Raw genomic sequence first — 25,113 nt, forward strand, 5'->3', positions numbered from 1 at the left:
CGGTGGACAGAAGGGACACAAGGGGGACACACACACAAACACACACACACACACAGGGGCATCCACTCAGCCAGGAAAGCACTCTCAGCGGAGGTTAACCCCCATAACCCTGCATTCGCTCTGCCCTCTTCAAAAGAGATTTGGAATTCCTTCCCCAACTTTGCTGCACTTTCCATGAGAATGGGGATGTTTCTGCATAAAACATGAGTGTGAGAGGGCAGGAGCTGCAGGCCTGGGGGAGCCTGGGGGAGCTGGGGGAGTGGGCAGGGAGAACAGAGCAGTGGGGGGAGGGAAGGGAGGCTGTTTTCTCAGGCTGCATTTCTTGCAGGCTCCTTGGAGACCAGAGAAAGGCCGGGAAAGGTCTCAGCTGGGGCCCGGCCGCTCACAGAACCACCGCGAAGTGGGATGCTGAGCGTGACCCGATGGAGCCCCACCAGCGGGGGTTTGAGGACCTCCAGGAAACTGATGCCATCTGTCTGCACCAAGGAAGGAGAGAGGCTTTGGGCCAGGGGAAAGGCCTGCAGGGGGAGGGAGGAAGCCCGTGTTAAACGCTGTGGACGGCGGCATGGCCCCCCTGCTAGACCGATGGTTCACAGAGGGCGGGGACAAAGGTTCTATTTCTTTTGGTTTCATCACAGAATCCAGTGTAGCGCCAGACCTTTCCCGCGCTGTTTTGTGAATGACTGCAGGTGGCCAGACAGGATTCCTAGGCTGTTATCAGCACCCCGGCGAGGAGAATTTAGGGGTCTGCAAGAGGTCTTCTCACCGGCAAACTGGTTATTAGCATTGCTTGAATTAATTTGGCAACGGGCTAAATGCCAGCAGCAGGAGAGAGATGTTAGGGCATTCTGCTCCTCCGGGGAGAGAGGAATTATTGAAGTCACTGGGGCAGGTCTGTGTGCCCCGCCGCGCGGGGGAGCGCATGGAAAGGATCCGAGTGGGGCATCCTGCAAGGGGGGCAGCCCGCGGTGGCTGTTCTCAGGGCGGTGGCCCACACTGCAGACGCCCTGTTATTGTTCACTAGACTACGGCTCACCTCTGCGGGCTCCTCCCTAAAGACACTGGGATGGAAACCACCTTAAGCCCTTTCTGGAAAAAAAGGTAGGGTATGAATAGTGGGCTTTGTTTCGATTTGATTTGGGGTTGTTGTTTTTTTTTTTTTTTTCCGTAATTTTGAGAATTTAAGGACACCCTCAGGATGACTGGCCGTGCTCCAGAATGTGGCTACGGGATTTTTGCAAGTCACTATTTATTGCAAGGTGGGAAATGATGAGCTCAGCGATAGAACTGCAGTTGGAGAGGGGCCCAGTGCTACGGAACTGTTGGGTCCTCAAACGTGAGCTGCCTCAGCATCACCTGGAGGGCATGTCGAACACAGGTTCCTGGTCCCCAACCCCGCCTTTCTGACTCAGTGGTCTGGGGGGAGGCCTGAGCATCTGCATTCCTACCAAGCACTCAGGTGCTGCTGATGCTGCTGGTCTGAGGACCAAACGATGAGGACCCCTGCTCTATCTAGAACACCCCTTTATTTTATATGTAAGGGACAAGCCTCGGGGCTTTAATGGTAGAACCAGGTACTAACAGCCCCTTTCTCAGAGCCCTTCCCCCCCCCCCCCCCCCCCCGTGGAACAGGAGAACGTGAAGGTGAGCTGAAGGAGAGGAAAAACACCAGACACAGTCAAAATCTAACACGCCCCCTCTCTATCCTCCGTGTGTTCAGGTAGGCCCTACAGAAACACCAGCCATGTGGGTCCCACAGGAGGGTCCGAATGGGCAAGTGGGGTGGAAGGGACGGTCCCAAAGCTGGACAGGCAGACCACAGCAGGGGGAAGAAAGGCAGGCAGGGAGCAAACAGATTGTGAAGAGCAATTAACTGAGAGCAGAGAATCAAGGGGCACCGAGGAAACTTCTGCCAGCCCTGGGGGGCAGAGATTAACAAGCCCCTTGGCAGTTTGGGAACAGCTCCACCGCATCCAGCTGGGACTTGACCCCGCATCTCAGTTATCTCCCTAAAAGCCTTGGGGTGTGGCCTGGAAAGCTCTGCTGGGAGAAGAGCCAAAAACCCAATTAATCTGGACCTCAAGTGGGCTCCCACAGCTGTGTGCGGGCCACCACGTCTCAGTCAGCCTCCAGCCTGCCCTTGGCCGTGAGCTCTGGGAAGCCAGAGATGGGGTCACCTGGTGCAGGGCTGGCAAACGCTGCATAAAAGTTGGATAAAGAAATGGACGCCCTGATGAATGTAGCCTCCTGCTCCCAGAGAGGTGGGCTCTGCCCTCAGTCTCGTTCCTCAGGAGGAATCACATCTGCTTAAGCTTTCAGCGTCACTCCCAGGCTGGGGCTGGCCAGCAGCGTTCCTGTTGCTCACTGGCACGGATGGCATGGGCAGAAGCCCCTTCCGCATGCCCCCTCCACATCTCTCTCTCCTTGCTCCCCATGGGGAAAAAAATCTTTTTTGCCTCTGACCAGCACACGGCACACGTTCTGACAGAGTCTGACAGAGTCTGGCCACTACTCGGGGGACTGGCTGGGAATCTGTGAACCTCTCAGAAGCTTCTTGTGACCATGCATCCAGTTCCCAGGCTCAGAGCCCTGCCGTTCCCCAGTGTTTCGCAGCGGCCACGCAGAGGCAGCGGGTGGGCCAGAGGGGGCTGTGTTAGGGCTGCTGCTCATGTTGCCAGGCCTCACTGGCATGGAGAAGGGTCCCACGTGCCGAGCTGCATCGTGACTTTCCCCTGTAAGATGACCCTGAAATGGCCCACCAAGACCCCAGGCGGGCGTCCTGGTTTGTGCCGCGTCTCTCATACATATGCGTGCGCCCTCTGTGGGAGCAACAAGGCCTCTGTCCTTCTGAGTGACCTCTCTGTCCCTGTTCCACAGTGGATGAGTTTCATGGAACTCCTGGAAATGTCACACACCCAGGCCTGGCCCTGCCCGCGAGCCTTGTGTTCCTCTAAGACCAGCCAGCTCAGAACAACAGAATAGTCGGTGAGTACCCGGCTCTGTCTTAGGACCACGACACCGCAAAGCTCAGAGCATCACAACACTATAGGTTCAAAAGCTGCAGGTCACAGAGGTCTTTATTGCCCCCAAACTCCCCATATAATCAGATTTCTCTCCCCTTATCCGAGGCCCATCAAGCTTTTCAGAGAAAACTGGCTCGCTGAGGGAGATGGGGCCAGGAAAATGGAAGGTCAAAGGCTCCCAGAGAGTTGCTGGGGAAAACGGTCCATGTAGTTGGGTGGAGAGCGTGGAGACTCAGGCACAAGGACGATGAGCTGTGGCTCATCTGGGGCTAGAGATGCCAGGCGGCACGTGCAGCCACCCCCGCACCCCTGCAGTGTCGATGCCATTCGTTTGGAGCCTGTAAACCTACCCACCAGAATCAAGCATCATTAGGAGACATAATCTGCTGCAAATGGATCGCACGAGGCATTTCAAAGCCCAGCAGGCGGATTAGGCGATGATTTGCTGGTTTGTGCCACCTGAAGCACTTCTCTGCTCTATCCACAAATTAGAATTTGGCCATAATTTCTCTGCAACATGGGGCTTTCTGTAAGTCCCTCCTCTGTGCTGGGGGCGAGTCTACCTTCCAGCTGAAGACAAGTTTCAGCAGAGTACATGGGAGGCATAGAGAAAAAGGGTTGGCACCTTGGTTACTCAAGGAGGAAGGAAGGACACTCCTTAGCCAACTTCTCTACCTGCCCCCCAAAGTCACTGTCAGCAAAAGGTCCAAGGGTTTTTCACACACACACACACACACACACACACACACACACACACCCCATGCTGTCTCCCACCCACATTATAGGTTCTGAAATATCTCCTCCTTCAGGAAGTCCTCCTGGATTGATAAAGAGCAAGACCACCATGACCCCACAGAGACTCTGATAAACAAGAAACTCAAGAGCTTTCTTCTCCCCTTGTCTGTTCTTCCTCAGAAATAATTTGCCTAGAAGGATGAAACAATCCAAACAAGGCACAGAATCCTTTCAGTTGGTTTATTTTTTTATTGGTACATAATAGGATGTCCACCTCACTCTGCAAGTTTCCCAAGGCAGGGCTCGCCTCCACATCATTCATTCAGTACAGGATCCAGAAAGCTGCAAGCAAGTGCGTGTGCGTATACATGTGCCCGTGTGTGTGCATTCATACTTGCCCTGGGGACTGAACCCATCCTGGCTTCCACGCCACTCTTGGCTTTTGGGCAAATGTCAGGAAGAAATGGTGAAACCCTGCAATGGGATTTTCTTTCCCAGACTTCATCCCCACAAAGGGAAGGCCCTACCCAGGCCCCTGTGAGCCTCACCACAGCGTTTCTACTAGGAAGATCTGGAAGTTGGTGGAGACAGGAGAGGGCTAGAAGTGATTCTCAGGCCAGATTGGGTGGGAATGTAAGCAAGATCACTCCAAGCCCAGAGGCCAGGTGTCTGCATTCCCAGGCCAGAGATGGCTACACTTCACTTGGCCACACTGGACCCACACCCATGAGGCCAAAGGAGAGAGCATATCAGGAGCAGCATTAACCTGAACCAGCAATTCTCAATGGGTTTAATTTTGTCCCTGGGGCAACATTTGATAATGTCTGGAGATAATTTTGGTTGTCACAAATGAGGGTGCTCCTGGTGGGTAGAACCCAAGGATGCTGCTAAACATCTTAAAAGGCATAAGACTGTCCCCCCACCCCACCAAGAATTATCCAGCCCCAAAAGTCAATGGCACCACCATTGAGAAAACCCACCCTAACCACACACTGCTGCCCCCGCCCCATGCCATGATTTGGGAATCATAAGATCAGAATTCTCAAATGAGTCAGAATCACAGTTCTCCAGCTATGCCTTGGATTTCAGACAGGCCCCAAAGGATTGGAGTATAATGGGACATGGGGTACAGAGTCATCCCCCCACGATCTCCAGAAAGTTGGAGAAGTTCCCCAAAGGGACCTCAGAAGTCATCGTGTCCGAACACATTCACTGTGTGAAACTCATGCAGATATAAGCAAAGACTGTGCAATCCCAAGGGAGCAGAAAGCATGACCACTGACACCTGTGGAATGCTAGAAAGTGGGCATTTGCCTGTGGAGTCCAAAGAGACAGCTGAGGGCCTATGTAGGAATATAAGAAATATGACTTCATGCAGCATGTGGTGGCCTCCCAGACCTCCTTATTCCCAGAGGCGGTCCACGCTGAAAACATATCCGTGAGCAGCAAGAACCACCCTTTAGAGGGGTAGACAGGGAACGGAGCTCTAACAGAGAGCCCCTGGGTCCCAAGCCCCTGCATCTCCCCAGCCTCGCCGTGTCTCATTTGGCACATTCGAGGTGGAGACGTGCTCCCGTCCCAGTGCCCAGCGTCCAGGCAGCAAGGAGAAGACCTGAAGGGCCCTCTCCCCTGGCCCCAGGGTGGCGGTGTCACGGTGGGAGGAGACAAGAGCCACGGGGCAGGAAAGAAGAGGGGAACCTCACTCAGCCCTTCAACCAGCAGGGGTTGGGCAGCAAGAGCACAAGTTGGTCCCAAAGCCTGAAACACCTGGGAGGAGCAGGCTTTTGGGAGTGGCCATTCCTCCACACACTCTTAGACACATCTGTACCCAACCAGGAGAGGGAATCCGTGAGACAGACTTCTCCTTCCAGGGTTCCCTTAGTCCTTTGAAAAACACTTGCGGCCCCAGGTGCATGACCTCCTTACCCCGGGTTGGCCCTGCTCCCTAGATTTTCCACCCCACCCAGCTGGCATGAGGTGAGGCAAATTCATGTCTAGTCTCTGCAAATAAAGCTGCAGAGCTAGCCACTGTGACTCATGTGGGCATGGCCGGTGAACATGAAAAGGGACATCTGTCCAAGTACTCACCACTAGCAGCTCAGCCGTGGACGCCCAAGAGCCAAACACGGCATAGGCAGGAGAAGCAATCCTGGCGAAGCCAGCACCGTGAGCCCGGCAGCAAGCCCAGGGGAGCAGCCACGCACCTGCTCCCCACCCCCAGCGCTAGCGCTCAGGCCCCTAGCCCCAGCCTGGGGGCAGACCCAGGGTCACAGGCAAGCCCAGCCGCCAGGTCTCGGAAAGGGGCTGGGGGCTTCCTTGGGATGATGAAGGGCCAGGGCTTGAGTCCCCGCTAGTGTTTCTCCGGCCAGGGGACCAAGGCTGCTGCCACTGCTCTCAGAAACATTTGCTGGTAAAAGCAACCCGAGCTTCTGCGCTCAGGTTAGCAAGACAACATCTCGGTCCTGCCTGGGGGCTCCGGCAGTCCGGTCTGGCCACAGGGAAAGCAGGACACAACGCCGCAGCGCGCCTGAGTGGCTCCGATTGTCCCTCGCACTGCTGAGCCTGCTCCCAGCACCAGACAAAAGCGCTGGAAACAGCTCGCCGCCCCAGCCGGTGACACACCAGTCGCCAGCTCCCAGGCTGTCCTCCCGGCCACCCCACCGAGGGCAGGCTCTGTCTCCCGAGTTTCTTCAAAGGCGCCCAAGGATGGCTTAGAATGATTTATCCTCATGGAGTAGACTGCTCATTCCAGAAATACTCCAACTTTGGCTGGACCGGAGAGCAGTGGTGCAATGCTTACGGGGACAGAGAAAGAGAGACCTGCAAGTGTGTGTGTGTGTGTGTGTGTGTGTGTGTGTCTGCGCTCGTGTGCATATCTGTGCGGGGGTGTGCATGTGAGCAGGAGTGTGAGAGGCAGGGTGTGTGCATCTTCCTGGGGTGTCTGTCCCTCTCTCTCCTCCTGGGTTTTGAGCCCGAGGGTGTTGGGCGGGGGGAGGGGTGGTGAGAGACAGATTCCAGAACAGGCAGGAGACTCCATCCCCCTTCCCGCCCCACAGGGTGATAATGCCACCCCTCCAGCTCCTGCCGCCTCCACAGCTGCTGCTGTCAGCAGTCAGCTTCCTCTGCCGCACACTCTCAGTGAACAACTTCGGAGGAAGCAGTGTTTCACAAAAGTCAGTGGCACCATCTCTCCTGTTTCCAGCCCAGGTCCTTTGCTGTCCCCATTTTGGTCATTGGCCTCCATGCTCCCATCCCAAGGCCCATGCTCCCGAAGATGGAGGGCCTAGAAACCTCCCCCATCTGCTCCCATCGCAGAGCCACGTCCCTCTTCTCTACCCTCCCGGGGGGTCCTGGGCTAGGGAAGAAGGAGAAGCCAGCCACCGTGGAACTTCCTCTCAGGGAAAACGAGGAAGCCGGTAACCGGGTGGAGGAACTGCAACAGGATGAGTGCTTTGGAGAAAGACCACCAGTGTGCCACCCCAGACCTAAAGGTCATGAGCTTGACCGTGCAAGCTGACCACCTAGGCAGCTTGGTATTGTGGGTAACTGCTTAGGCTCAGGAGTTAGGCACAACTAGGACTTTAAAACATATTAGTTGTGGGATCTTGAGCAAACTGCCAAATCTCTGACCTTCGGTGTCCCTGCATGAAAACTGGGCATGTTAAAATCTACTTTATGGAACTGTTGTGAGGAGTCAATGAGATAAAATATATAAGGTGCTTCCCCCATGCCTGGCCCGTATCAAGCCCTCAGGAATGCCTGGCCCCTGGTTTTCTTCATCTGTGGAATCCTGAGAGGGTTGTGGTGCCTCCGACAGTGGGAGGGTCTCCAGGTGGGCTGATTAGAGAAGGGCTGGGCTCTAAGACACCAAGAGAGGTGTGTAGAAGGCGCAGAGCCAGAGTGTGGGTCTGGAGAGGAGAGGCTCAAGGGCGGAGTGTTGGAAAAGTGAACCCAGCAGAGGAGGCAGAACAGAAAACGGAGCAACCTTGCTAGAGAACAGGACCCATAGGAATCACAGGAGAGAAATGGCACAGTTGGTGGTGGTGGTGGTGGTGGAGAGAGCTGCCTGCCCAGAATGAATGTTAGTCTGGGGTTTTCTGGAAAAGAATCCAGAGACTGAGGCATAGAGTGGCTGGATCAGCACCTGTAATCAGAAGCCAAAATGGACAGGGGTGCTTGGCTGGCTCAGTTAGAGCATGGGACTCTTTTTTTTAAAGATTTTATTTATTTTTTTGACAGAGAGAGACACAGCGAGAGCAGGAACACAAGCAGGGGGAGTGGGAGAGGGAGGAGCAGGCTTCCCGCAGAGCAGGGAGCCCGATGTGGGACTCGATCCCAGGACCCTGGGATCATGACCTGAGCCGAAGGCAGATGCTTAACGACTGAGCCACCCAGGCGCCCTAGAGCATGGGACTCTTGATCTTAGTGTTGTGAGTTTGAGCCACACGTTGGGTGTAGAGATGACTTAAATAAATAAATCTTTAAAAAGAAGAAGAAGCCAAAATTGACAAACTGAAGCCTAATAGAAGAGAGCCAACTTTACCAGATTCTCCCAGAAAACCCTCAATAATCACCAATGCCCACAGGGATGATATGGGGGGCCACCACCAAAGGATCTGGGCCTGGAGACAGCTCCACTGCTGAGGAGGCTATAATCAGGGTTGGCCATGGAGGTCTTACTTCACACCTGAAATGGGCTTGCCTAGGCTATACATGATTTACATCCTGAAGACCCTGCTGGTAGAGGAAAAGCTAAGAGAGCATGGCACCCCAGCTCAAGAGGTAGGCCTGACCCTGTTGGACAGGGAGGGGGAAAGGAGAGCACTTCTAGGCCATGAATACTCAGGCCAACACCTCAAAAGAGGCAGCCCGGGATCATGGAGCAATGGGGGAACCAAGGAGTTTGGGCTCCAGTCCCCATTCTGCCAGCAACTGGCCAGGGTACTGGCCTTCTCTGGCCCTCTGTATCTTCCTCTTTGAAATGAGACCAGATCTGTGGCCTTCAAACTTTGTTTTCAGCAGCAGAACCCATTCTTCAAATGAAAACTTACCTAGAACATCTTTATCTAAATCAGATAGATGCAGAGTTACACCGGTGGGCAGGGGGCTGGGCCCTGGATGCTCCGCCTCTCTCAGCAACTCTCAGGGTAGCTCGGAGAAACCCCAGAGTTCCCAGAACACAGCACGAAACTACAGTACTAGCTGTCTCTGCAGTCCTTTCACCTCTCTGACACCAAGGCTTTTTATTCCCAGGGGAAGTTAAGTAGCTACCAGCTAGGATGGGCACCAGCTAGAGGGCCCAGTGTGAGAGGGTCCCAAGAAAGGGAGCAGGCTACCCACTTAGGAGCACCTGCTGGGGCTGCAGGCCCTGCAGGAGAGGCTGCTGAAGGTGGGAGCTGTGGCTACAGATGGCAGAGGGGAGGCCAGCCAGTTCCAGGCTCCAGGGTGATAAATGTACTACACAGAGAGGCCAGATGGATGCCCCTGCCTCTGGCACTGTGGCTCCTCCAGGAAACACTGGGCCGCTTTTCATACCCTGGATTGCTGCAGGCTCCCGCTCTCCCCAACTCAGCCAAATCATAAATCTAGCCTGCCAGGGGAGCTGGCTGCCCTGACCCCGGCCCTGTGCTGCGCCCCCCCCCCCGCCCCCCCCCCGTCTTGGCCTCGCCTCATGCCAAGATGGAGATCCAGACACTACCAGCAGCAGGAGGGACCGTGGGTGGAGCTGGGCCCCATGGGCTGAAGGTCCTGTCGTGGCTTGGCTTCCCAGAGTTCCTTCATCCAGAGTTTTATCTTTTTGCCTCTCAAATCACTGCCTCAGGCTTTTACCTCGCCCCCCTCACACCAGCCTCCTTGGTGAAGAGTTTCAAGTCTGACAGAAATTGGGGAGTTCCACGACACCTCGAAGCCCGAGTCTGCCATCTCCCTTCCCCGAGCCCCGCAGGGGCTGTTCTCACCCAGGCAAAGGCTCCTCAGCGGGAGATGCAGATACAGCCCACGACTGGCAGCCGCCCGCATTCTCTATCTCCCAGAAGGAAAAAGACGGCCTCAGCAAGGGAAGGGTTTATGTCTTCCTTGGTCCATCTTTGGTTATTTCTCTCTCGCTCCCCACCCCTCTCCTCTATCCATGTCCCCAGGAAAAAAAAAGGTTCATAAAAGGATCTCCCCTGGCTCCCTGCCCCAGCCTTCCCTGCCTCTCTCCTCTGTGCTTTTGGTTGCGAATTCAGCATGTTAATGTGTGTGGTACTTTATGGTTTGTGCCCTGCTTGTTTTACCCTCGGATCCCCAGTGCCATGTTTCCGGCGTGGAAGGCACAGCTCAGAGGCTCTGACTCACCAGGGGCAGGGCAGACTAAAGCTCTGAGCTCTGTGTGTTTCTCACTTTATCACGGCTTTCTTCTCCTCACCTCTATCTCTATCCTCCTCCCTTCTCCCCTTTCTTTCTGGTATCTCTTCTCAATCCTTCTGTCCCCCTCCCAAAGACCTCCTCTAGACCACCTGAGCTCAGAGCAGGTGGGGACCTCAGGACCATCTCCCCCCATCCCCTGGTTTATAGATGAGGAGACTGAGGCCACGTTACCTGCCTGGGTCCCCAGACTGCTTCCCTATCTCCACCAGGGAACGTGGGTGCCTGTGGGAGGCCCAGAGGGGTGATGGATTTCTTAAGTCATCCTGATTTTATTACTTGAAGCATTTCTAGGGCAGGACGCAGATAAATGCTTGCTGGCGTGCTCCCTTCCTCCCTCCCTCTGCGGCAGACTGCACCTCTGCATAATGATTGCACCCTGTTTCACTCAGAAGGGAAAGGTCAAGGTCTTCTGTCTCTGCAGTCAAAGTCATCAGCAGGCGACTTGGCCTCCACTCCCAGGCCAAGAGACCCTGCCCTCCCCACACCACATAGAGGGGTTTCTTATTGTTTGGTGGGTCTCCTTATTGTTTGTCTCCCTGGGACAGAGATCCTCCCCACCTCTGTGGATCACGCTTTCTTGTCCCTACATCCACGCTTTAGGGCATTCCTCCCTTAAATGCAAGCTCAGAGGGTCAGCAAACACTGTCTGAGCACGGCCATGCTGGGGACTGCCATGCTGGGCTCAGTGGCAGGCGTGGCTGAGCCCAGCTCTCGGCCACAAGGCCACGGTCTGTCAAGAACCATGGAGCGCCCCTAGGAGCCCTCTGATCGCAGATTGGATGCCCTCTGTATCCTGGGTGACTTGTAGACCCTCGGAGTACCCTCCATAGGGAGGCCAGTAGAGGTGGTCTGCCAGGCAGGACGAGCTAGCCTGGTGAGGTAGAAGGGACATGGGCTTTGGAATCAAGAGGCTTGAGCTGAATCCTGATTATCACTTATTAGCAACTTAACCTTACCTTGAGTGAGTCACTCCTCTGCGCCTCCATTTCTCATCTGTTAAATGGGGGAGATAAAAGTTCCAAGCTTATCTATTTCACCAGGTGTAGGAGGATTAAACAAGACGATGCAGGTGAGCGTGTTCTGGAAATGGATGTAAGGCAGAAGTACAATTCCCCAGATCTACAGAGCTGCCAATATTCCGCTCTATGCACATGGCTCCAAGCCTACCCTGAGGGTGACTCATTTTGTTTTAGGACAGTGCCACCTAGCTTCCTCTATGTGTGGCTTTGTTCCTGACTCCTGGCCTCCCCGAACCCCCGGGTAGAAGCCGGGTGGCTCTAGGCTCCCTCTTCCCAAGGGCTCCATTAGGTGAAAACACAATCCAAGTCTCATCTACTCAACTCATTACAAGAAGTGCGAGAGATTTACTTCTGAGGCCTTCATTATCACCTAATTGCGTTCCCACTAAAAACTCATTAATTAGCCATTCTAAAGCTGTCAGCACATTTAAATAGACTTGTAAACTCACAAACTTTTAGAGTTGGAAGAGAACTTTGGCAAGTCCAACCTGTTCAACCCCCTTATGCTGGAAATGAAGAGGGTGAGGCCCAGAGAGGTTAAGTGACTCAACCAAGGTCACACAGCCGGCTAGTGATAGAATGGGGGCTCGAAACCCAAGCCATTGAGTTCCAGCCCAAAGACCCTCCTTCCCACTACACCACTTTTCTAAAGGAAAGCAATGCCACCCTTCACCTCTCTCATCGATCCTTTTCCCAAAGGAGCGATTCTAGCTTGAGGTATGACCCCAGCTGAAAGAGAATACAAATGTGGAATTTTAAGTAGATATTTTTAGATGATGATATATGTACTTGAGCCCTGTGGTGATCAGCTGTGACATGCTAATGGGCCTCGTGCTTCCTGGAAGTGGGGGCAGCAGTGGTCCTCCCCTTCCTGGACAACAGCAGACACATACACTGGACCTACAGAGCTAGAGGCTGGCTCTGCGGATGCCACCAGCAGCAAGTCAAATGCAGAGTCTTGGTCCCCAGCTGGATATCCTGACTCAGAAGCTCTGGAGTGGGGCCCAAGAATATGCGTTTTGAGTACCACAGCCTAATAGAGGTTCTAAAAAAGAAACAGTATACAACATATAAAAAACAAACATATACAACAACTATAGAGACAGAAAAAGAGAAATACAGTAGGAGACTTCTAATGAGAGGATCAGAGGAACGGCCCTCCAGAATGGTCCAACGGAGTGAGGGCAGGAGAGAGGAGCTGGACAGGGAACAGAGTCAAGGAAGCGCAGGTTCCTGGGGTGGCTCAGGTCCAGGACCCTGGGCAAGTGCCCATACCTGGAGCCAAGGTTCTCAGTCCTGGTGGCCAGGGGCCCAGCTGTTTATGAGGCAAGTGTCCGCCAGGACCACAGTTCGACCTGAGGCCAAGGGGTGGTCCTGGAGGCCCAGGCAGGAAGAGCAAAGGCCTCTCTGACACTCATAATGCGTGGGCTGTCCTAAGTCTTCATGTGTATTAACACATCGAATTCTACTTAAACCCTGTGAAGTGGGGGCACGGTTGTTACTGCACGCTCTGATGAGGAAGCAGGCTAGAAAACCAGCCACGGGGCCAGGAAGTGGCAGAGCAGGGACTCAGACCTCCGGTTCCGCTGCACCAGCTGGTGCAGCTGAAGATCAGAAGCTCATCACTCATCCTGGCTGGCACAGTGTTTCTCAGTGGAGGAGCCTACAGCATGTTGGGAGGGATATGCCTTCCCTGCGCCCTGCAGAGACTTTGCATCCCCGGCTTCTGCCACCAAACGACAAGAGAGTTCCTAAGTCGCCCTGACGACAAAAACAGCCCCACACATCCAGACAGCTGGGGGGTGGGTGGGTCCAACCCAGGAGCACCACCTGAAGTGGGAAATGAAGGATGCCGTGGGGAGATGCCCTGACTCCCAGAGGCTTGGCTCCCTCTGTGGGGGGGGACTGCAGTGCCAAAGGAGCTGGCCGAAACTGGGGAGGGGTGCCTGGGAGGAGCAGGGTGGCGTGTGTCTCCAAGAGCCCCCTCAGTGCTCAGGGTGCTGGGCTGCTGCAGGAGGGGTAGGCAAGGGTGATGCTGCATGAAAAGGGAGAGAGGGAGAAGAAGCCATAAAGCCAGACACGGAGAAGAAGCCATAAAGCCAGACACGGAGAAGAAGCCATAAAGCCAGACACGGAGGCTTGAGAGGGAAACCCCAGGTGAGTCTGAATGTGGGATTCCCTCAGTTGTCTTCCATGGACCCCAGCATCTCATTCTTTCACACCGTGGCCCAGACTGGCCACAGCCCTCAGAATCTCAGAGGGTGACCTTTCCCACAGAGGCCAGGGTAGCAGGAGGAGTATCATGGAGAAAAAGAGAGACAAGTCTGAGAACCCAAGCCACTGACTTTAGAGAAGAAGCTATCCCCCCACCACCATTTTTTTTAAGATTTATTTATTTATTGGAGGGGGTGGGGAGGGGCAGAGGGAGAGGGAGAGGAACTCCAGCAGACTCCTCGCTAAGTGCAGAGCCCCATGGGGCTCCACCGGGGGCTTGACATAAGGCAGGGCTTGATCTCCCTGCTGAGTGTGGAGTCTGACGCAGGGCTCAATCTGAGGACCCTGAGGTCGTGACCTGAGCCAAAAATCAAGAGTTGGACACTTAACTGACCGAGCCACCAAGGCCCCCTAGCCCCCTCAGCCATCCCCCACCCCCGCCATTTTTTAAAGCATGGCTGGTGGCAGCAGAAAATTCACAAAGAGCTGTAGCAGCCCCAAATGGGCTAGGATAGCCCTGTGTCCCCTGTGTCCCTGTTGTTAGGGAACCCCTCCATCTCATCATCAGATGTGACATCAGAGCAGAGCAGGGGACCTTCAAACCTTTCTCTCCTAGTATTCAATACACTAACCCCATGGTGTGCATCTCTGCTTTTCCCACTGCTCTCCCCTTCAGGACTCCTGGGGACCAGACACCCAGAATGTATTTGTAAAGTCCTGAGGAATGCACTCAGACATTATAAACTATGTTCACACCCCCTCATCCCCTTAAAAGCCCAAGCTTCGTGAGTCCCGAATTTAGTCTCACAGTGAGTGGCCAGGCAAGGTACTCAGAGGCAGAGGGAGGAAGCACAGATAATCCATAAAGTAGAACACTAAGAGGGGATGACATTCCTCAGGTATTTATTGGGTAACGCATTCCTTTGAAAACTCTAAAATGCTATAGGATAAGGATGCTAGATGCTGTGCATCATACAAGTGCAACGTAAAACATAATCCTCGCCCTGCAGGAAACAAGGCATACACACAATGTCATTTTTGAAATAATGTCAAAATAAGTGTTCTACACAATAGTTTCTATTGATGTTTGGAAATGCAGCAGAGATCAGCTCGCCATAACCAAACGGATGGGAATCAGAACAGGCTGTGCACCCAGCATGGCAAGCATCGTCAGAGAGGCCCCGGCAGAAGTTCAAGTGCAGGAAAACAAAAACAGGTTAGGTCCATGCGGCGATGGGAAGGGAGAAGGGAAGAGGCCGTACGAGAGCATCATTTTGGGGGCTCTGGGCTGGGTTCAGGCAGACAGGCATCAAAGGAGGGATGTGGTAGAGATCACTTTCAACCCTTCAATGAACCTTGTGCACTGTGTACGGAAGGAGCCCTTCACAGCTTTGATATACACGGGGGAATGCATTCCCTCAGCAGCAGGCCCACTTCAGAGCTCCCAAATGCCATTGCGTGGACCACCATCGTGACGTGTGTCCCGAGCAGGAAATCAAGTTTCACTATTGCATTTTTAGCTGCAAAACTTCCGAGAGCAAACGGAGGCAAACTCTGGCTTTTCTTCCACTGGGGAGAGCAACCCAATTTGAAGAGTAGGCACCAATTAGCTAGGTGAGAAGCTCAAGCTGTGAATCTTGAAGAGCTTTAAGCTGATGGCAAATTGCAATTCTTCGGGTGGCAGTGGGAGGTAGGGACAGTGCCATCCTGAAGACCTGACCTGCAGTGGCTGATCATTACGTGATTTATGTCTCTTAGCGACCAGAGGAGCACCCATTTAGACGTCTTGTGAGAGAGGCTCCTTTTTAAGCCCAGGGTTATTATTTGTTCTCAGAGAAAGTGCTTTGGATGCCACTTCAAAATTAAATTTGTTAAGGGGCACCTGGGTGGCTCAGTTGGTTAAGCGACTGCCTTCGGCTCAGGTCATGATCCTGGAGTCCCGGGATCGAGTCCCGCATCGGGCTCCCTGCTCGGCGGGGAGCCTGCTTCTCCCTCTGACCCTCCCCCCTCTCATGCTCTCTGTCTCTCATTCTCTCTGTCTCAAATAAATAAATAAAATCTTAAAAAACAAAACAAAACAAAATTAAATTTGTTAAGAACTAATTATAAAATTAAGCTTCATGTAAATCCACTGACCTTTGGTTTTCTTATCTGTAAAAGGTGGATGATCCAGGCCCTACCTTTTTCCTGAGATAAGGCTGAGGTGGTGTTTTGTAAGCTGGAAAGCACTAGGAAAAAATTACTAGTGTTAAGAGTTTGTGGTATGTCTTTAACATCGTAATAAACTTGCTAGGTAAAGAGCCACAGGCTCACATAAGTGCCCACAGGAAGGAGAGGGCGTCCTGCAGATCTCCAGGCTTCACCCAGAGCCCACTCGCTTTTATTTCGTACATTTGATATTTATCCATCGGTATGCTTTTTGTTATAAGTAACCCAAAACCCTACTCAATTCGAAGGGGCTGAAACCAAAGCAAATATAATAATTCACATGACAGGAGGTGTAGGCATTCCAAAAAAAACCCCACCCAGCTCACGGTTCTTTCCAATTTCTCCACTATGCCAACCTCTGTCATTCCACATCCCACTCTGCCATCCCCAGTAGGTTTTTTTTTTTCCCAAAGAAAGTTCTGAAAGTTACAATTTGGCTGCCAAAAGCAATCAGGGCTGTGTGTCTCTTCATTTCTATCTACTTGGAGAATGAATTCCTGTGGCCCTCTATTGCTAGTGAGGAAGAACTTTCTCAGAAATCAGCAGAGAACCTCTCTTCAAATCCCATTAGTCAAAATTCTGTCATGTGTCCATTTATGACCCAACCACTAATGAAGGAAAAGAGTGTCCCCTTAAACCAAGCAGGCCACCTCCTTAGGCTGAGGTCAATCCCAAATGTCATTGCTGCTACTCGGGGAGAGGGTGTGGAATGAATAACGGGAAGTTAACCACAAGATTTCCTACCCAATTACAAGGACTATAGTTTATCCATTTCCCAAACCCATATCATAAACGCAAATTGGAAGTGAAGGGACATTTGCTTTAGGCAGGTACATTGTGTCTAGCAAGAAGGGACATCAGTCACCAAGAAGCATAGCTGGAAAAACTAAAAAGCAGACACAAAAATGCAAAACCTCAGGGAGCCATTTGGTATAAGCCAAGAGTCCCCCAAGCCCCACTGAATTACAGCCCCATACAGTAATTAAGGTTCCTAACATACCCGTGGGACATCAAGAAAAGGTTACATTTATGCTTGTGTGACTGTTTAAAAAGGCAGGGGCGCATGTAATACATTTTACAGAGAATTGCAAACACAGCGGCTGACAATTTTTTTAAGTGCTGTTGCTTAAGTGGACAAATCTTAAACGAGTTAGAAAACTTTGAAATTTGGAATGACCCAGCCCAGCTTCCCTGGAGAGCTGGGCTTTAGTGTGCAGACTGTAAAGAGGATCCCCGGCAGGCAGCAAGATGTCACGGCTGGCCTCCTCCCAGACTCCTTCTCGCTGATGGAAATTGATTGCCCCTCATCTCCTGACGAGGTAGCTGATTACCAACGCCAAACAAATAGGTATTTTTATGATGGTGTTGCTCTTCTAGAACAAATAGTCAGACTGCCAGCCCCACCTAAATTTATCATATCAGAGTCTCACAGGTGTGGCCCACACCCTTCTTTCCTTAAAGTTCCCCTAGAAAAAACTGATGACCAGCCAGACGAAACCTCATGCTACCTCTCTGAGAACCCAGAATGTTCTGCAAAGGGGAAAAGCCCTACGAATGAGAGAGCCAGGCCTCATGGACTCTAAGAGTTAGCCTCTTTTGTACGTTCTTATAACAGGAAGGCCAGCATGAAATATCAGAGAGAGCAGAGGTTGTGGACACTTAGCCCTCTGGGAACAGGCACCGCTCTGCCCCACCCCAACAGGAATGTCGGAACAGTACCTGACACACACCACCATCAGGTAAGTCTCTTGCTCAAGAATCACAGCCAGTCCACCTCCTAGACCCAGCTGCTCCCCTCCTCCATCTCTTCCTGCCCACAGTCTTCCCTGCCAGGCCCCACCCCCCCAGCTTGACAGCCCCCTACCCTCCCCAGCCAGGAAGGACATTCTTTGTCACCACAAATGGCACCACCACCAGTTTCTACTCACAGGTTCCCTTTGTAATTGACCACCCCCCACCTCCATCCTATCTCACTCTTCAAGACCTTCTTCATGTTATATCCAGGCCAAGTCCCTCTCATTGCAACTGGCTGAGTGTGGCGGTGGAACTGGGACTCAGGACTCCATGGTCACCAGAACATGACTTCCAGGGACCAAAGGGTGGTTAGCCTGAAGGGAAGATATGTACTTTTTACCTTTCTCCAGAAAAGGGAGAGCATGATGTCCTGACCTCAAACTCTCCAGCTAGGGAGACATGGGTCCCAGGCCAGACAGAAGTGACTGCAAACAGAAGTCACCATGTCCTGCAGGCCAGCCCTCAGCTTCTCTGACACTCTGCCCCCACCTCTCCAACTCCTGTGACCTTTAGTTACCAGCCTCTGTGCAGCCAGAGATTATGGGGTTGGCCATTACCCGAAGGCTCTTCCAGTTCCGGGCCCACTTAGCACCATGTGTGTGGCCTTGGAGATGGCCTGCAACCTCTCTGAACCTCAGTTTCCTCTTCTGGGATGGGTAATGCTTGTCTTGGCTCATCTCCCCAATTCTCATGAGGCTTGAAACCCACAACAAATGTGAATGTGCTCCGTCAACCAGAAAGCACTGTTCACTCATGAAGGATCACTGTCCACTGGGCTCAGAGCATCTCCAGCTGGGAAAAGTGTCTCATTCATCTTTGTGTCTCCAGTGTCTGGAGTTGGCAAATGTCTCCTGAGGAATGGCTGGGGGTGGTACATGAACTGAATGAGGAGAGGGCAATAAAGCAGGATGGGAGTGCCTGCCAAGCCAGGACAGTGAAAATGAAGAAAGTCGGGGAGAGAAGAAATGTCCCCTCTTTCCTATCACCCTCCAGGCTCCAGGACCAACAATGTCCCCCAAATGGTGCTCCCCCACCACTGATTAGATAGGTAGCTTTTAAAAGCTACTCTAGCTCCAAATAGAAATAGAAAAAGATGTTTTAAAGCTTTTCCATGCCAATTTAAATAAAATAGCGAACACATCCAACCTTGAAGCTAAATGGAAAACCCCTTTTTGTTACCAACCTTCCAAGGTGCTTGCTTGCCTTGGCTGGTGCCACACGGAACACTGGGGGACTTGGAAACTTGGGGTGGGGCCCTGGAGGGCACAGCTTTCCCCTAACTCCATGTTGCTTTGGTTTTTCTGGAGGAACAGGCACTCCAGAGGCTGAGGGAGCCAGGATGACAATTGGGTAACTTAAGTAAAGGGAGGAATTATTTCTACACACAGAGCGGTTCCAGTCCTGGGAACCCACAGGCAATTCCTACCCCCCACCCCCATCAGCTCTGCTCCCCGCACCTACCCCACCACCACCACCCCCATTCTCCGAAAAGAAACACGACCCCTTAGGAGATGAAAAGCGCAGCTGCTTTTCACCACATACAACCCCTCCTACTACAATCTCCACTTCATTGTCAATATTCCTGCCTCCTTTGCATTCCCAGGCCTAAGTCATAATAGCATAAGTGGGATACACTGTAAAGGAGAACCCCCTCCCAACTCAGAAAAGCATGAGGAATCAGAAGGTAGTAATTTGGGGACATAGAAGAATACTGCCACAACGTGACCCTCGCCCTCTGAGCGTGGGGGCAAACTGGCAAACCAGCACACCGTCTTGGGCACATCCCTGCCACACCCACACGTAAACACACGCATGCACATACATGCATCTTGTTCTTGCCCCCTTCCTTCCTCCCCACTCCGTGTTAGAGCTGGACAGGGCCTTGCTCCCATGAGCAGAGGGCGGACAAGGGCGCTCTGGAGAGCTGCACATCCACAGCACCTGACCCTTCTCTCTCTCTCCAGGATAGGTAGAGCACAGGACCCACGGCAGCCACCTCCACCCTCACCTCCCAGCTCCCTGACATCTGTTGAGCACTTCTCAACTTGAAACCTCGATTCTTCCCTTTTAATAGGAGACTGAGTCAAGTATAAATCCAGTTCCACAAACATCTAGTCCACGCCAAGCAGCAGACTAAATGAAGGAAAGAGGCAGAAAATGGATAAGCCACTGTCAAAGGATAGTTTTTCAAATGCTCTCATATAAATGTAATTTATAATTTAACTCATTAATGAGGGATGGTAAGGCTAGCTCCAAAGAGAACTTGAAAACGGGGGTTTGTATAATCAGTCAGGGAAGGCACGCAGAAATGAGTTTGTGAAGCTGAGACACAACTGGTTAATGACCCACAGGGCAAAAAAAAACCCCATAACTTTGGGGTTATCTCTTCCACTGAACAGAAATCATTTGCATCTCTGCTGGGTAAAGATTTGTGTTATCTTATCAAAACCTATATGTTAACATTTAACTTCATAAAGTCTGGCCCCCAATCAATAATACATTGAAAGTCAAGCAAAAGTACCTCCCCCTAGAGCATTAAATAACCTTTGGGTGGACCTGTTAGGCAACAGTCTGAGGTTGCTAGGACATGCAATGAGCCTTTTGCCTTGTCTTCAAGGGGCTTCCAACACCTAGCAAGGCAAGACTGTCAGACGTGGCAGAGTTAAACAGTTCCAGAAGAATCACTGCTGATTTTGTTGGGCGTGACAATGGTACAGTGTTTGTGTACAACGTAAATACATCTTAACCAGTTGAGCTATACACTGAAGTCTCCATGATAAGATTTCATGAAACCCAGGATTTATTTTAAAATATGCCAGGATAGGGCGCCTGGGTGGCTCAGTTGGTTAAGCGACTGCCTTCGGCTCAGGTCATGATCCTGGAGTCCCGGGATCGAGTCCCGCATCGGGCTCCCTGCTCGGCGGGGAGTCTGCTTCTCCCTCTGACCCTCCCCCCTCTCATGTGCTCTCTCTCTCTCATTCTCTCTGTCTCAAATAAATAAATAAAAAATCTTTAAAAAATAAATAAATAAATAAATAAATAAATAAAATATGCCAGGATAAATAAAAGTTTGGCGCGGGGTGCGGGGGGGGGGTGTGGAATAGATGAAACAAGATGGACAAAGTATTGTCAACTGTTGGAGCAAAGTAAGGGATACATGGGGATGCATGTATCGGTCTATTTGAGACTGTTCAAACTGTTGTTCACGCCACATCCTATCACATGGTTACCATCTTCTCACACACTACGTGATTCACTGTGGTTTTTTCTCTGTGTCTCCTGCTTAGAAGAGAAACTACGTGGGGCAGGGCTTCTCATCAGTGCTTCCCACTCGCAAGCACCCGAAGGGCCATGTGCAGGTGGGGGGTGCACAGCAGGTATTTGTGAAAGGATTCTTTGAGGCATCCCACCACTCAGGGCCCAGGAGAAGGGGCCACTTGCATCAGGTGGGCTGGTCCCAAGCTGTTGGGGAGCAGAGCAGGAGGGCAAGGTGTGCAGGCCGGCCAGAAAGAAGCCCCGGGAAGGACGTTTTTTTTTTTTTTTTTTTTAATTTTATTGTTATGTTAATCACCATTCATTACATCATTATATCATTAGTTTTTGATGTAGTGTTCCATGATTCATTGTTTGCGTGTAACACCCAGTGCTCCATTCAGTACGTACCCTCCTTAATACCCATCACCAGGCTAACCCATCCCCCCACCCCCCTCCCCTCTAGAACCCTCAGTTTGTTTCTCAGAGTCCATAGTCTCTTATGGTTCGTCTCCCCCACCGATTTACCCCCCTTCATTTTTCCCTTCCTACTATCTTCTTTTTTTTTTTTTTTTTAACATACAATGTATTATTTGTTTCAGAGGTACAGGTCTGTGATTCACCAGTCTTACACAATTCACAGCACTCATCATAGCACATACCCTCCCCAATGTCTGTCACCCAGACACCCCATCCCTCCCACCCACCACCACTCCAGCAATCCTCAGTTTGTTTCCTGAGATTAAGAATTCCTCATATCAGTGAGATCATATGACACATGTCTTTCTCTGATTGACTTATTTCAGTCAGCATAACACCCTCCAGTTCCATCCACGTCGTTGCAAATGGCAAGATCTCATTCCTTTTGATGGCTGCATAATATTCCATTGTATATATATATATATATATATATATATATATATATATATATATACACCACATCTTCTTTATCCATTCATCTGTCGATGGACACCTTGGCTCTTTCCATAGTTTGGCTATTGTGGACATTGCTGCTATAAACATCGGGGTGCACAGGACGGGGTTTTGAGAAGAGGTTGTGGAGAGTGTTCAAGGTGGGGGATCCCAGGGGGCCGAGCGCTGAGAAATGGCCACCGGGCTGAGTCACTGGAAGCCCTCCGAGAAAGTCGCTCAGGGAAAGGGACAGTGGCCACCGGAGCGTGAGAGGCTAAGGTGGGAACGGGGGAAGGGAGGGACGGAGGTCTCAGGCAGAGACCACACATTTGAAAACCTGACAGATGAGACACAAAGCGGAGGCAATCCAGGAAGCAGCCAAGGCAGGTGCACGTCTGTGGAGAAGAGGCAAACTGGGTCTGTTTGGAGATGGGAGGAGAGAGGCATGGCCATCCGAGTAGCGGGTAGGATGTGGACCTGTTGGACAGGGCTCTCCCCTGGGCCCTGGGTTCAGGGGCTGGGGCAGGAGGCGGGGCCTCCGGCTGGAGAGGGTGGGCCTGCAGCAGCCCAGGGCTGTGGGAGGGGGCTGCCTGCAGGACTGCAGGTGGGCCTTTGATGTGGCTCAGGCTGTGGGGCAGAGAAACCTGAGCTTCCCAAGCGTGGCCCGCTGCATCAATGCCACCCAGTCTTCAATGAGGCCGCAGAAGATGTGAGCCCGTGGGCCCGTGGCAGGGCTGGCAGGAAATGAAGGCGCAGCATTTCAGCTGGAGATGAAAGGGAGTTTGTACCCAGACTCCTACCCACACACCCACACTCCATTCTCTCCTCTCTGGGAGGGGTTCTCAGTGTGGGGAGCAGGCTGAGACTCCTACTCTCTTTTCCATTTCCTCACTTCACTGAGGAGAAGAACACCCAGTGGGGTGTCTGTAAAGAGAGAGACTGGGGATTGAGGGAAGGGTCTTCCTTATCTTTGCAGGTTTCAACAAGCTTCCCCTGTGGGATGAGGGAGGGAGCCACGCATACATCAGGTAAAAACCCAGAGACAAAATTTGTCCCCTCAGCCCTTGCACGTCAGCCCAACCCCACCCGTGTTTAGAGATTTACCACCTCCATTCATAATTCTAACTATGCATGAGAGACAGAGACAGAGAGATAAAATATGAGAGAATGCAGTTTCATAGCTACTCCGTAAAGGACCCTGCCCATGTCCCCTGCTCTGTTTCCAGCCACAGACACTCACCAGTGACCTTGAATTCCTGCAGGGGTTCAGGACCCTACTCCTCACCCCACACTGGAAATATAAAATCAAGGACCCTGTTTTTGAGAACATGCCCCATTCCATGCTTTGAAAGAAAGAGAAAGGGAGGGGGCGGCCATGATGTTTTCTGCTTCAGCTTTCATTAACAACCCAACACACACTGATTGAGGCTTCGGTGCCAGGCATTGGGCTGGACAAAGGGACACGAAGACAAACGGGGCTCTCTCCCTGCCCTGGGAGACGGAGCTCACATCAGGGAGACTATCACAGGTTCTCAGGCAGTACGGGCAGCAACAAGGGCTGAGGGCAAGGCAGAAAGAGGTGCCCCAGAGTTTCTCTCCCTGACTGTCCCTGAGATTCACTTGGGGAGCCCTGAAAATTAGACCAATGCACAGCCCCCCCTTCCCCCGCCGGGGCCGAGGGAATCCCTCTTTGATGGTGGGGTCTGGGCTTCATTAGTTTTAAACCAACCCCCACCCCTCACCCCCCAACACCCTGATGATTCCACTGTGCTGCCAGGTAAGAGAACTATTAAAGCATACATCCCTTTTCAAAATGGACATGACAAAGGATAAGGGGCCAGGGCCCCAGGGAAATGCTACCAGCTCAGATTTGCCCTTGCCCACCAGAGCATGGCATGGCATGGCAAGTGGGCAGTAACAGTCCCCCCTCCTCAAATGGCCACCCTGGCCAGTGCCAGGACAACCCAGAGCAAGAAGGGAATGGTTTGGGCTCTTTCCCCCCACAACTTTAACCTCAAAGGTGGAAAAGACGCATCCTGTCCCTCTCTTTCTGAAACTCCGTCTGAGTTTTATTGTTGCCTTGTTTAAGCACTCCAGTGTGCTGGAGGAATGAAAAGGAACAGCACCCCTGCTGAGTGTCCTAGATGCCCAGGGAAGGGAGAGGCACTGCGGATAACTATGGGCACTGTGGGTGGGCATCTTCCAAGTCCAATTCTAAACAGATCTAGAGAGGAGCAGGCAGGGTTTAAGGAATGGAGCAAGTAGCCAAGATGGCTAGCTCTGCTGGGTGTGGGGCAGGGAGCCCTCAGCAAGTCCAGAACACCAGGGCTCACCAGAGCCTGGCATGAGTCCCCTGAGAGCAGATACTATGTGGTGTGATGGGACACAGCATGGAGTTTGGAATTGGAAACAAGGATCTGAAACTGCCTCTTAGTACATGTGTGACTGGGACACATTCTTCCTGGAGAATCTTTTACTTCCCTCCCTCCCTCCTTCCCTCTCTCACTTCCTTCCTTTCTTTTCAAGATTTATTTATTTATTTTAGAGAGAAAGAGAGAAAGCACGAGCAGGAGGGGCACAGGGAGAGACAGAATCCCAAACAGACTCTGCACTGAGTGTGGAGCCTGATGAGGGGCTCAATCCCACAACCCTGAGATCAGGACCTGAGCCGAAACCAAGAGTGGGATGCTCAACCGACAGTGCCCCCCCAGGCGCCTCTCTTCATTTCTAAAATGAGTGTAAGAGTACCAAACTCAGAATTGTTTGTTATCAGTATAAGAATTAAATGAGATAATGTACAAAGCAATTAGAACAATGTCTGGCATAGAGTTCAGTAAAGGGAAATTGTGGTTGTTGGGAGAAGGAACTAAGGATGTGGATGCTCTTCGACAACAGTGAAGCACTTCATTAAATCATGGGTTTTGTCAATATCCTCCTACATCATTTTGCCCAGAGCAGGTGAAGGTGAATTACCTGAGACTCTACAGAGCCAGTGAGTGGCCCGGGCAGTTCCTAGGCATGTAGCCCCGCAGGCAGGGCAGGCAAGGCCAGCGACTCCGCAGACTGCAGTGGGGCTAACGGGCTTCCTGCCTCCCCCGGAACTGTTACCCTCTGGAAGGCAAGAGCTGTGCTTTATTCACCCCCGTCTCGCCAGCACCCAGCACAGTCCTGGTGCGTGATGGCTGCTCAAGTCAACAATCCTCGTTATTGGACAGCTCTGTCAAGGTGGAACTGGAGAGGCTGATAGGGCAGGTCAAGGGCTCAAGTCTGTGAACCCAAAGAAGGTCCCTGTGTTGTGCTGCGGGGAGAGCTGTCAGAGCCCAGAGGACCAAGCAGGCAACTCCAGGGCGCCCAGCTCAATCCTGGGCACCCCTGCCAGCCTCCACCTTCTCTTTCCCACCCTGGCTCTTCTCTGCTGCATGTGGGCTCACACGTGGGGTGGTGAGGCTGCAGGAATCCTGACACAGAGATGCTGCCATTTCCTCACATCTCAACCTCCCCACCCGACCTAGGCCAGGTATCCCTGGTTTCCCACCTCTCACTTTGAA

The 25,113-nt window shown here is 52.2% G+C and overlaps 1 protein-coding gene and 1 long non-coding RNA gene across 4 annotated transcripts in view; one reads left to right on the forward strand and one right to left on the reverse strand.

Annotated features, from left to right (window-relative positions):
* The window catches only part of SEMA5B (semaphorin 5B), a 118,819-nt gene that overhangs the window by 75,876 nt on the left and 17,830 nt on the right, over positions 1-25,113 (reverse strand). The gene's annotated exons all lie outside the window — the stretch shown is intronic.
* On the forward strand, positions 662-22,595 carry LOC135365701 (uncharacterized). Of its 2 annotated transcripts, none has more exons than XR_010404754.1 (4): positions 662-1,101; positions 2,878-2,985; positions 17,223-17,346; positions 22,542-22,595. It is a non-coding gene; the product is annotated as an uncharacterized LOC135365701 (long non-coding RNA). The 2 variants fall into 2 exon arrangements; XR_010404750.1 differs by lacking the exon at positions 22,542-22,595 and adding an exon at positions 19,366-19,494.

This window comes from Mirounga angustirostris, unplaced genomic scaffold, assembly GCF_029215605.1.
Source record: "Mirounga angustirostris isolate CCGP_5_RB_7025 unplaced genomic scaffold, mMirAng1.0.hap1 SCAF_1, whole genome shotgun sequence".
In the NCBI taxonomy this organism is placed as follows: domain Eukaryota; kingdom Metazoa; phylum Chordata; class Mammalia; order Carnivora; family Phocidae; genus Mirounga; species Mirounga angustirostris.